Below are 12,682 nucleotides of genomic sequence, written 5' to 3'. Positions count from 1 at the left end.
GTTCAAGAAGAATGTCACCCACATGGTAACAAAATCCAAGTGCTCTAAAAACCAACATCAGGGTGGCCACAGGCCTCACTTCACAGGAAAGCCCGAATGTGCATGGGGTGCTGGGCTCTGTGGTGGCTGCGTATCTTTCTGTGCAGTTGTTTGTGAGCCAACTGCTCTCTTCCTTCTCATTTAGGGTGAGCAGCATGTGAGGGCAGAGCATGCTGTTGTGGAACAAGAGGGCTGTCTGGAGCTGAGGGGGGTGGCAAGGCCCATGGGGTGAGATGTGGACACAGAGGATGCTATCTCACCCAATTGTGGGGTGGGCTGACAGGCCTTCATCTGCCTGACCTCACCCAGGGAGGGACTGAGCAGGGTGTCCGCCTCTCCATTCTCCATCCTTCCATCTGTGACACCTGCCACCCTTGCCAGGCCTCCCCCAAAGTGAGTTCAGCTCAATCCCTGAATGTAAAAGGGCACGGGGTGCGGGGTTCCACTCCAGTGCCCCCTGATTCCCAGCGACAGGACCTGGTTGGCAGGACCTGGTCTTAGGACCATGGCCACAGCTGCAGAATATAGATCTATTTCAAGAAAAGGTGGGAATGCAGACTTTCATATGAGCCCCTATTCCAAAAGGTGGCAGTTTATTCACATTGTGGCAAAGACACCTTCAAGAGTAACATTGGGTAAAGTCAGGACCAAGCCAGGCCATTTCCTCATCCAATCTCTCTGAGGCACGTGGACAGAACCAAGTCTCAGCTCTTTGCAGGACACTTCCAGAATTTTTTAAGCCTAAAGGATAGTAGTTTGTCTCAATTCTTGTTCTTTGGGATTTTTTCATCGTCAGATAAAAGGATATGCATATTAGGGTAATCCTCTCGAGATACAATATTCCAGTAGCACCCATGTGACGATGACAGTGCCCCTCAGAGGGAGGGAGCCGACAGATGGGGAGCAGGGAATTCTGAAAACCAAAGCGATGACTGAGATGCTAAGCCTTTCCTTCACATGTCTGACACCCCTCCTCAGGTGGCCCACAGGCCGGGTGTCTGCTGGACCTTTACCACTTGATGTCCTGGCAGGCTGCCCTGGGCCGCTAGGTGGTGTGCAGGGCTGCCTGGGCCCCGGGAGAGTCGCTCACCCCCCCCCCCCCAAGCCACTCCTGGTACAGCTCCTGCACATGGGCGCTGGATCCCAGGGGCCACACCAGGATGGCAGCGTAGATGTTTTCCATCTGCCGCAGCAGTGCCCTGTCCACATGTCCATCCTCTGCCTGGGCCACGCCCCTGCCACGTAGGCATCCCTGGCGCAGGCCAGGACCTCCACGAAGTGGCAGGGGAACTTGCCCCTCTACAGCTTCAAGATCACTTCTGGATGTTCCAAAAGCCATAAGCAGCCTCAAAGTGTAGCAGAACCTCTCTGTCCCTTTCAGGGGTGACCTCCTGGAAGTCTTTGTTCCTCAGGGTGTGGTAGGTGAGCACCCCCACATCCTTGTTGAACAGCTCCTTGGCCGTGTGCCTGAAGATGTGTGCCAGGTACCCGTCGGAGCTGGCACCCTCGTGGAGCCTCACCTCCTCTTCCTTCATGTCTCCAGTGTCCACAGCGGCAGCATTCAAGGCAAGGTCACTTTGCTTCATTATCTGGACAATATCACCTGAGCTTAACACACAGTCAGCACCCCGGGAACTATGTAAAGCTGTGGGAACATCTTCTTGAAGGGCCTCCAGTTTCTTGTTATAACACGGGGCCACAATGACATGGAAAACCTTGTCTGGGGACAGGTTCTGCCATCTGGTGAAGTAATCCTGCACCAGAGAGCCCATGATCTGCTGGGGATACTTGGTTGTGCAGAGGTGTGGGGTGATGGGGTGACCCAGCATGCGCTCTGCATATTGGACCCAGCCGGGGCAGGCAGGGGTTAGCATGGGTAGCCGGGGCTCTTCCTCACAGTGCCGGCAGTACCGACACACAAATTCCTTCTGACTCTCCAGGAGGCTGAAGTCCACAGCTATCTTCATGTCAAAGACAGTGCACCCCAAGGCTTTTGAGGAAGACACAGAGCCTTCAGGATGCATCAGTGACACTGAGGCTGAATTTAGCAGCAAAATAAGGCAGAGACTGAGGACACATGGACACTGCCAGCACCTTGTGCTGTAAGGTATCACATTTCTTATTAAGGTTCAGAACACGGAAGAAGTCCTTGGTGTTCTGCTGAGAAACTTGGACTCCTTCCTCTGCAGTCACACAATTGTCCCACTCCAGGCAGTCACTCAGCAATATCTTGGCATTGGCCAACTTATGGAATTCTCTCTTCCCTCCATTCTCCTGAGCCAGACTCCGGATGTTGACTGCAGCATTCTCTTGGTCATCGGTTTTTGTTTTTTTACTACATTCCTTCCCTGTGCAGTGCTCACACTTCATCTGGAGCAGGGACCAGCAGGGGCCGGCTCAAATGACCTGGAGGAAGCACGGGGAGAGCAGTCACCGCTGGTCACCCCTGGCGCTGCTGGTGGTATCCTTTCTTCCTTGAGGAGTGCCTAGGGAGGGGAAGCGGCCACAGTGCCCGAGGCCGGGTTCCAGGAGGCCAGTAGCGCTGTCAGGATCATGCCGGTGGCACCGGTCCATTAGTGCCTGTCCTGTCCTCTGGAGATTGAATCTGCAGGACAACTAAGGGAGCCAGTCCCCAGTTCCGCCCCGCTGCCGCCACCAATTGATTGGAGCCTGGGGGCTGGGGGAAGGGACCAAGAGGTCTGCCTTCCACCCACTTGCCAGTCCCCGCTGCTCCACTCACCCTGGTTCCCCCACTAGCCATCCCCTGATCAATCGGAGCCTGAGGGCCCCGGGGGGGTTGGACCAAGAGGTGCTCAATGCACCTCATGGTGACTGGTCGTTTGGTCATCACAGTTGTCACAGACACTGGCTTTTTATATATAGAGATAATATTCAATGGAATATATATACTAAAACTTTTTTATCCAGTCATCTGTAGATGGCTTTTTAGATTGTTCACATGTATTGGATAATTGTAGTGGATACTTTTTGATGAGTAGATGGTGGTAGAAGGATGATGGGGTAAGGTGGGTGATGAATCAGGTTTTTTATGTCTTCAACTAGAGGCCTGATGCACAAAATTTGTGCTCTAGGGGTGTCCCTCAGCCTGGCCTGCACCCTCTCACAGTCCAGGACCCCTCGCTCCTTACAGCCCACCTGCTCGCTGCTCCTTACTGCTCGGCTCGTTGCTCCTTAGCGCTGCTCCTTAATGCTGCTGCAGAGGCAGGAGAGGCTTCTGCCACTGCTGCTGTGTTCTGGCTGAGTGGCTCTTCCCCTGTGGGAGTGCACTGACCACCAGGGGGCAGTGCCTGCATTGAGCATCTGCCCCCTGGTGGTCAGTGCACATCATAGTGACTGGTCGTTCTGGTTGTTCCACAGTAATGGTTGCTTAGGCTTTTATTATATAGAATTGCCAAAACAAAGTTCTTACTATTAACTACATGGCTTGCTTTTCTTATGTCATGGGCTTAAAGATTCCCAGCTTTCTCTTTAGAATTACAGACTTCTATAAAGTTTGGCCGGAGGCTGTCAGCCTCAAAGTTGTGTATTTGTCAAGCACTTATGTCTTTAGAGCACTAATCACCCTTGGAATATGTAGCCAGATGTTGCTGATTCCGATTTCTAAGGTTCTGTAGTATTTTGCATTTTTATTAACCTCCTGTAATTAAGATCCCAATCTTGACAGCCTGTGACCTATTTTTGGAAAGTGTGATGCTAAACAATGATGCTGCAGTTTGAGATTTTGCAATGCAAACACTTCATGTTCATTCACGCTGTATGTTTTTGCCTCATTGTTTTGTATCAGCTGGGTTTCTGAATGCATCTAGGGACATTGCTTCCATCTAGCAAAGAATCTAATTAGCTACCTCTATTTTGGAGCCATTCTGTTACCTATTAGAGTTGCCTCCCATGGAGTCAGCTCTGATTTCAGCAGGGATACTTTTTTTCTTCAAGTCATAAGACAAAGTTATAAGAAAAGCTTTATGTTCTAATAAAAACAGCTCTTCATATGTACTTAAAGGAAATGAGTGTGCTTGACTGTAAAGTGTCATAGGATCCGACCTTTGCCACTTTTTGCAGATTATCTGCTTCTGTCTATGAATGGGATGGGAGTACAGGAATATGGGTATATGGCTTTTACTTATTTTCTAGAGGCCCAGTGCATGGAATTTGTGCATGGGTAGGATCCCTAGGCCTGGCCAGCAATCAGGGCCAATTGGGGCCTTCCAGCAGCCGGCCGGGGCCTTCCTTTCCTGGCTGCCAGCTTCTGGCTGGGGCCTCCCTTCCCTGACTGCTGGCTGCTGGCTGCTGGCTGGGGCCTTCCTTCATTCCACACTGCCCCCTGGTGGTCAGTGCATGTCATAGCAAATGATCGGTCTCCTGGTGGAATTCCCATGGGGACAATTTGCATATTGGGCTTTTATATATATAGATTTCTGTGACCCTGCACACAGTCATCTCATTCCCATTTTTTAAAAAATAAAACTTTAGTTGGAGTTAGAAGGAGTGCTGCTTAGCTTCTTCCAGAAGACATGCTGAGAGCCAGACACAGTGGCTCCTTAGATGGTTTTTCAAAGGCTTCTACCTGAGATTACAGCTCTAGTGGTGCTTCTTTTGATGAAAGAGAAGGTTTGATAGGAGGATATTTATACTACAGAATAAACTTAGATGTGAAATGTAAGCTGGAATGTGGCCACATCCTTTGTAAGGCAAAACAGTAAACACAATTTTGTTGTGCCATTTTCCTTTCTTTTTATACTCCCTTCTTGTAATCCCTTTGTCCTACTTGGAGATATCAGTTCCCTTTTGAATTCTTATTCCTCTCTCTAGCTGGTTTTTTTGAGGGGTGGGGGGTGGAGTGGAGGATTGCTCGTGAACAGATGTGATACCAGACATTTACATTCTAGCAAAAATGCATTCTTTTTCACCTTCTAGGAGTTTTTGCTTATTAAGTATTGACTGACTGAAAACTAAAGGGTTCATTCCATGTTAAAGGAATTTCAGGTAAATCCTATTTGGGGACTCCCACATAATAGGATGGGCACTGTGAGTGTCATCAGGCTGGGAGTGGGTGAACTAATTATTACCTACTAGAGGCCCAATGCACGAAATTTGTGTGAGGGGCTTGACCCTAGCAGCCTCTCACAGTCCCGCTGGCCCTCGCAGCCCCTTGCAGTCCCGCTGGCGCTCGCAGCCCCTCGCAGCCCAGGCTGGCTCTTGCAGCCATTCACAGTCCCGGCTGGCCCTTGCAGCCCTCCCAGCCCCAGCTTCTTCCGGAAGTTGTCCGGATGGTCGTCCAGAAGGTCATCTGGATACTTGTTCTGCTGTTCAGTCTAATTAGCATATTAGCTCTTTATCATATAGGATCATACAGGGAACACCAAATTCAAACTCTTTGAACTGAAGGTGCAGCAAATAGGACAAAATCTAGGGTAATAATTTTTTTAGACACAGACTCAACTGGACTCTTCTTTCTTCAGGTGTAATGGACCCTCACTTAGTTCTACAGCAGCTGGGCTGTAATGGTGTCTTGGAAGCAATTAGGATATGCCAGAAAGGTTTCCCAAACCAACTGCTGATTTTACACAAAGGTAAACTATGTCCCAGGATCCAAGAAGCCTGAGGCAATCTATTCTGTTTATCTTTCGGGTGTTTAGGCATGCGTTGTTTGTTTGGTTGATGTCCTCCTGACCACAGATCAATATGTTTTGGTGGTGGTGAGATATATGATGACAGAGTTCCATTATTATTTCCCCTTAAATCCAACATCTATGCAGCTGTAATGTCCTTATATCTCTATTAACGGATAATAGACCCACATATAGAAGAAATATATACAGAAAAAAGATATGGAGGCTGAATTGAATCTCTGAAATGTTGTATGTACTCAATCCTAGCTGCCATCCACGCAGCTATTGCTTCACTAGCAAATATGCGAAAGAAAGGAAGCCAGCAAGGTGTGTGGCTTTCTATTTCCCAAATCCTAAAAGAGCAAATGATAGGTCATCAAGCAAATTTGAGTGAAGTATGATGGTGTGGACAGAGTACCTGTCTCAGAATTAAAAGGCATATTTCTAGTTCTCCACCAACTTACCATAAGGGTAAAAGAATCTTGGAACTTGTCTCTGCTTTTCATTTTTCTTATTTGTATAACAGAGACACGCAAACCTGCCCCTCTCTCTCTTCTCCTCCTCCCAATCTCTCCTTCCTTCCATAATTGAGCAGGGGGTCAAATGAGGCTGTCTGAAAAGCACACACTATTTTCCCAAAGTAAGGCATTGTTTCTTATACTCTCATTACTATTGCCAGGAGTTTTGTGAAAGTTGAACATATTGGTAGAAGATAGAAGTCTGTACGTCTTTCTCCCTTACTTTGTCCAGATCATTCTTTATTTGAATCATATGACTTCCTGATCCAAGAATTTATTCTTTGCCTATTTTAAATTAGATTCTGCATTCTGAACCTGAAGGCCTTTCCAAAGAGCAAGTTTATGAGCAGCAGAAAAGTAGCTGAAGAATTACTTGGCTCCCTAGAGATAGCCCATACCCAGTACCGCTTGGGAATCACCAAGGTAACCAGAACTCTGCAAAGAATGCATTTGGAGAAGAGTGGGAGGAAAGAATGTGTATCTTAAAATACCCATGAAAGTTCAATTATAAGGCACTCTTTAGCTCTTGTGACCACAAACAATACAAAGAGGACAGGTGAAAGTGGAAACTTCCTTGCTCTTTGAGAGATATATGTAATGCTCCTTAAACCTCAGTCTTGACTACATTCACTTTTATAATTATTGATCTAAGCAAGTCTGTGCAAAGATATGAAATGCTGAATAAACCTTTGTCTGCTAAAAAAAGATGAATCAACATGCTGTGGTTAACTGTTTGTGTGTAAACAGATTAATCCATAAGTACTGTTTTAGGGAATTAATTCTAGAGGACTGAGTAATTAATAACTTTAGGTCAACCCCGCTATCCAAAAAAATTAATCCAAAGTTAACTTCGTTAAATGTGATTCACTAAGTTCTGCTTTATCTTAGATGATCTTGGTAGGATCCACATATTTTGGGAAACTGCTAACTAATAGATTTGATTTTATCTGATGGTCAACATCATATTGTTCCTTATTATATCCATATAAGGACCATATTGTTTGAAGGAGAATTGGAGGGTCTAGGTTGAAGAGCTCATAGGAAAAGAACTCTATAGGACATAATCATAAAATGTTACTTGATCCCCACATTTTTAGTACCTGAGCATCTGGTTTTGTTGTTTGTTGTTTCTGTTGATTTTGCTTTCTTGTGTGTTTAGTTATTTTTGCTGTATACTACTCATCTAGCATGAGGTGAGTGAGCCTCCTAAGGTACAAAATTTGAGGAGGAGTTCACTCTTAGGGTTATGCAAGTGCTGACTTGTACAACTCTGAAAGTGATGGAATTCTTAAAATTTGTGCCTTAGGTACTTCATTCACCTCATCTTGGCCTTTATTAATGATTCTCAAAAAATTTTTTATGTGAATTATTTAATGCCTAGGACAAAAGTGCCTTTCTCTAGAGCAGGGGTCAGCAAATTATGGACTAAGAGCCATCTCTATGGCCTATTTTTTTTAATATGACCCACTTAGTAAAAAAGGTTTTATATTCTAAAGGGTTGTATAAAAAAAAGAAGAATATTCTACAGAGACTATATGTGGACCACAAAGCCTAAAAATATTTACTGTGTTGCCATTTTCAAAACAAGCTATAGAATCCTGCCTGGTGCTTTAGAGAACTGCCTGCCTGGGCCTGTCTTAAAACAAAAGCCAAGTTCCCTGGATAACCTAGACATTATTAACAGATAAGGGGGAGAATGGTCTAAGTTCTTAAGGGACCAATATAACCACAGGATTAAATAAAATATTTTTTTGTAAACTTAATATTTATTAAACCAAACTTTCTAAAACATACATTTTAGACATGAAATAAAACTTAACAAGAACTAGAACTGATAAATGGATACATCAACTGCTCATAGGCTAATTAAACAGACATTTCCTGAATACCCACTATGGAACTAATATCTGACATTTCTTTTAGGTGTTTTTAAAAGTTGGCTTTTTTGGGGCCAACTGGAAGCAATGAAAGATGAAAGACTATCTAAAGTCTTCACATTGTTCCAAGCCAGAGTACCAGGCACACTGATGCAAATCAAATTCCAGAGGACTCTGGAAGAGATGTATAATATCCCTCCCTGTATCCACAGTGCTAGGGTAATGGTGTGCCTCAATCAATGTGATCTTATCTCATCTACTAGAGGCCTGGTGCATGAAATTTGTGCATGGGGTGGGGGGGGGGGGGGGGAAGAAGGGTCCCTCAGCCTGGCCTGCACTCTCTTGCAATCTGGGACTGCTGGCTCCTAACTGCTCACTTGCCTGCCTCCCTGATCGGCCCTAACCACTCTGTCTGCCTGCCTGATTACCCCCCCTGCTGGCCTGGTCACTCCTAACTGTTCTCCCCTGCTGGCCTGATCACCCTTAACTGCCTCTGCCTCAGCCCCTGTCACCATGGCTTTGTCCGGAAGATGTCCACTCTAATTAGCCTATTACCTATTAGTATAAGGTCATCTGGAAGGATGTCTGGTCTAATTAGCCTATTACCCTTTTATTAGTATAGATACTAATAAAAGGGTAATAGGCTAATTAGACCAGACATCCTTCCGGATGTCCTTCCAGATGACCTCCTGGACAAAGCCGGGGCTGCGAGGGAAGCCTGGGTCCCGGGTGCTGGCAGCTGGGGGAAGGAAGGCCTACTCTTGCAAGAATTTTGTGCATCGGGCCTCTAGTTGCCTTATAATAGGTCAAGGTGAGGAGCTGCCTCCTCTGCTTAGGCTCAGACTTAACTTAAAAGTTTTTAAATTCTGGAACACCAACCAGACAGAACACAAAGGTATTTTATTAGCCTTATCCAACATATAAGCATATATATTGCTTAACTCAGGTATTTCTTGCACTGATTGTAGCCTTCCCTTAGGAGGGGTTCCTTATTGTCAGAGAAGTCTGGATCTCTGAGGGTGGTATGACTCACAATTCCTAACAGGAGCAGACCTGGAAGAGTTTTTGTGTACAGCCATCTCTTTGGGGAAGTTTTCTGTCAAGTGAGGAGGTGTTCTGACCACTTTACCACCTCCCTAGGGGAAACTGTGCCTCTTGGTGACATGTAATCATAACTCTCTTCATTTCAGCCAGGTTCACTAGGGACATTTACCACCACATTTAGACACTTAGGGGTAGGTTTTGTCAATGCACTCATGGAAAGAAATCTAGCAAAACCTCCAAATAATGAGACTGTGAGCAAGGGAGTCTGCAGTTGTTGCATTTACCTTTTTTGTAGCATAGTTTACCTTCTGGAGAGAGGTCCACAGGTCTTAGTATAACTTGCTTAATTAACAATCTGTTAATTCTTTCTGTTAACCCAAAGAAGAAAAGGATAATTACATGATGTCAGAGATATTAGATATATGTCTTCTAAGAGTCTTCTGTGACCCTCATATAGTCTCAGTGTGGTATGGAAATCTAGGGGTTGGGGGTTAGGGAAATTTAGGGGTTCACTTTGTTCATCACTAAAATAAGATCTTTATTTTGCCCTAGAGGGATAATAAATTCGTGCACTCAGGGGGCCCCTCAGCCCAGCCTGAGCCCTCTCGCCTCCGGGAGCCCTCGGGGGATGTCTGACTGATGGGAGGCAGGAGAGGCTCCTGCCACCACCTGCCATCACCGTTGCGCTCACCAGTCATGAGCCCGGCTCAGGGTTTCTGGCTGAGCAGTGCTCCCCCTGTGGGAGCACACTGACCACCACAGGGCAGCTTCTGCATTGAGCGTCTGCCCCCTGGTGGTCAGTGCGCATCATAGTGACCGGTTGTTCTGCCGTTCAATCTATTTGCATATTAGCCTTTTATTATATAGGATTCTTTCTAAATCATAGGATGACTTTTTTAAAATCCTCACCTGAAGATATTTTTTTTTTCTATTGATATGCAGACAGAGTGGCAGGGAGGGAGGAAGGGGGGGGGAGAGAGAAAAACATCAATGTGAGAGAGAGACATTGATTGGTTGTCTCCCACACGCCAGGACCAGGGGTTGAACCTGCAACCCATATATGTGCCCTTGACCAGGAATTGAACCAAAAACCCTTTGTTCTGTGGGATGACACTCTAACCACCTAGCAAAACTGGCCGGGGCCATAGGATGACTTTTAAAAAATTATCATGAAACTAGTGGCCTGGTGCATGAAATTCATGCATGGGGGCAGGGTCCCCCAGCCTGGCCTGTGCCGTGTCACAGGGCAGGAGCCTTGCAATCGATCACCCCAAAGAGGTAGGCCAGAGCTGAGGACCTCCAGGCCTCTGCGCCTTGCAGAGGAGCCCAGGACCCCCAGACCTCCACACCACACGGGGACCCTCTGGACCCGCCTCCTCCGCACCACGTGGAGCTGTGGGACCCCCAGGCCTGGCCACGTGAGGAGCTGGGAGGAGGCAGGACTTCCAGGCAGACTCTGTGCTGCGCACACAGCATCAAGCCCAGCTCCACCCACCTGTGTGCGCCTGCTTGTGACGGCGTGAGGTCATCACACGTGAGGGCATGACGACTACTTAGCCTTTTATTAGTAAGGATATTTTAAACACACTGAAATTATTGTAATATATACTCATGGAGCTACCACCAAAGTATATCAATTGTTAACTCTTTTTCTGTAATTGCTCACAACTTTAAAGAATAAATTAACAAAGGTAAAGCCCCTTGCATTTTTCTCTTGATCCAAGTTCTGTAAAGATATGAAAATATGTAGATATGCAGATATCTTTAAAAGGTGATGTGATTTTTTAAATGTTTTTAGTTTTCACATAAATAATATTTTGTATGTATTATCCTAAAATTTGTTTTTTTAATTCAGTACTAGTTTTCAATTTTATTAACGTTGATAAACATAGTGCTAGATTATTGATTTTTAACTACTGTATTGTATTCTATTACCTGAATATACCACAATTTATCCATTTTCTAGATCAAGTAAATTTAAGTCATTTATGATTTTTCATTATTACAAACAGTTCTGCAGTGACATTTTTGTAAATGTCCCCTGCCCTGAACATACGCAGTAGTTTCTTGAGGATACTTTACTCAAAATGCTGGTCATGCTGATAGTTTGTGGATAGCAGCTGGCCGAGGTGCACTCTTTGAGTGACATTTCTCCAGGGTACTAATTATTAGGTTTTAGGCTACACACAATTCAACTTTATGAGATATTGCCAAAATGCTTTCCAATTTACTCTTCACCAGAAGTGTATGAAAGTCTCATTACTCTATATTATCACTAACTTGTGGTATTTCAGACTTCAAAAACTTTTGCCAACATTTGTCATATTTCTGATTTTGGGGAAAGTAACTATTTCCCTAAGATGATGTTTTCTATAGTTTTTTCTGTTGTGTGTGTGTTGCTTTTTTTTAAGATATGACATATTTTGTGGACGATATCCCTTCTATCTTATTTTGTGAAGCTTTTTTACTCGGAAAATGTTAAATTATTTTTCTGTGTCTGTTGAAATAATCACATTTTTTCATTAGCCTATAAATTTATTGAATTATATTAATATGTATTTAAGAATGTAAACCTACTTTGTTTATGAAATACTGTATTTTTCATATACTAGTCGTATTATCATGAGGATTTTTGAATCAATGTTCCTGAATAAGTTTCTTCTATAATTTTTTTTCCTGCTGTGTTATCTGACTTTGGTCGGAGTTACCTTGACCTAATAAAAGAGTTGAGAAATGTTTCATCTTTTCAAATCATGAACAATTTATTGTGATTATTTATTCCTTGAATGTTTGGTAAAATTTGCCTTTGAAACCATCTAAATCTGGTGGTTTTTTGTGATATATTTTACAACATTGATTTAATTTATTTAATAGTTATAGGCCTATTGAGATTTCTTTCTTCTTGACTCAGTTTAGATATTTCTCTTTTTTACATAAAGAAAATTTTCATTTCTTTTAAATTTTCCAATTTGCTAGATTTTAAAAAATTTCTACCATATCTAAATTGTTTCTAGAGCACATCCCTAGATTATTACAGTTCTAGAGTATTACCCTTCCTAGTATTGTTCATTTGTGCCTTTTCTTTTTCTTGATCATTCATATCAGATGTTTATTTAGCCTATTCAATAAAACACCTTTTTAATTTTCTTTATTTTTTTTAATTCATTAGTTTCTGATCTCATCTTTAAAAGGTGATGTGATTTCCACTTTCTTTGGTTTATTCTTTTTTTTTCTTTTGCATTGTTTTTTTTTCTTTATTAAGGTACAAGTGACCCGCGGGGCCGCAGAAACCACGGCAGAAGTCGCACAAAGCGGCTTCTGGGATCCCTGTGGCACACATGCACAGGGCCGTGGAAACTGGCAGAAGCCATGCAAAGTGGCTGCTGGGACCCCGATGCCCCTACGGGGCCACAGGAACCCTGGCAGAAGCCATGCGGAGCGGCCGCTGCCCCCACCTCCATCCCCGCTGTGCGTGCTGCCATCTTGTGGTGGCATTATGGTGTGAGGATCAATTTGCTTTGAGTTGCGAGCTAAAATTCAGGTTACAAGCCAGCTTCAGATACCTACTGCTAGT

General features: G+C 44.4%; 1 pseudogene; it reads right to left on the bottom strand.

Moving 5' to 3' along the window:
- Window positions 1–1,084: 1,084 nt before the first annotated feature.
- Window positions 1,085–2,440, bottom strand: LOC102257132 (annotated as a pseudogene).
- Between the last annotated feature and the right edge of the window lie 10,242 nt (window positions 2,441–12,682).

Source organism: Myotis brandtii, unplaced genomic scaffold, assembly GCF_000412655.1.
Source record: "Myotis brandtii unplaced genomic scaffold, ASM41265v1 scaffold106, whole genome shotgun sequence".
NCBI lineage: Eukaryota > Metazoa > Chordata > Mammalia > Chiroptera > Vespertilionidae > Myotis > Myotis brandtii.
This window is presented reverse-complemented; position numbering and strand designations above follow the sequence as displayed.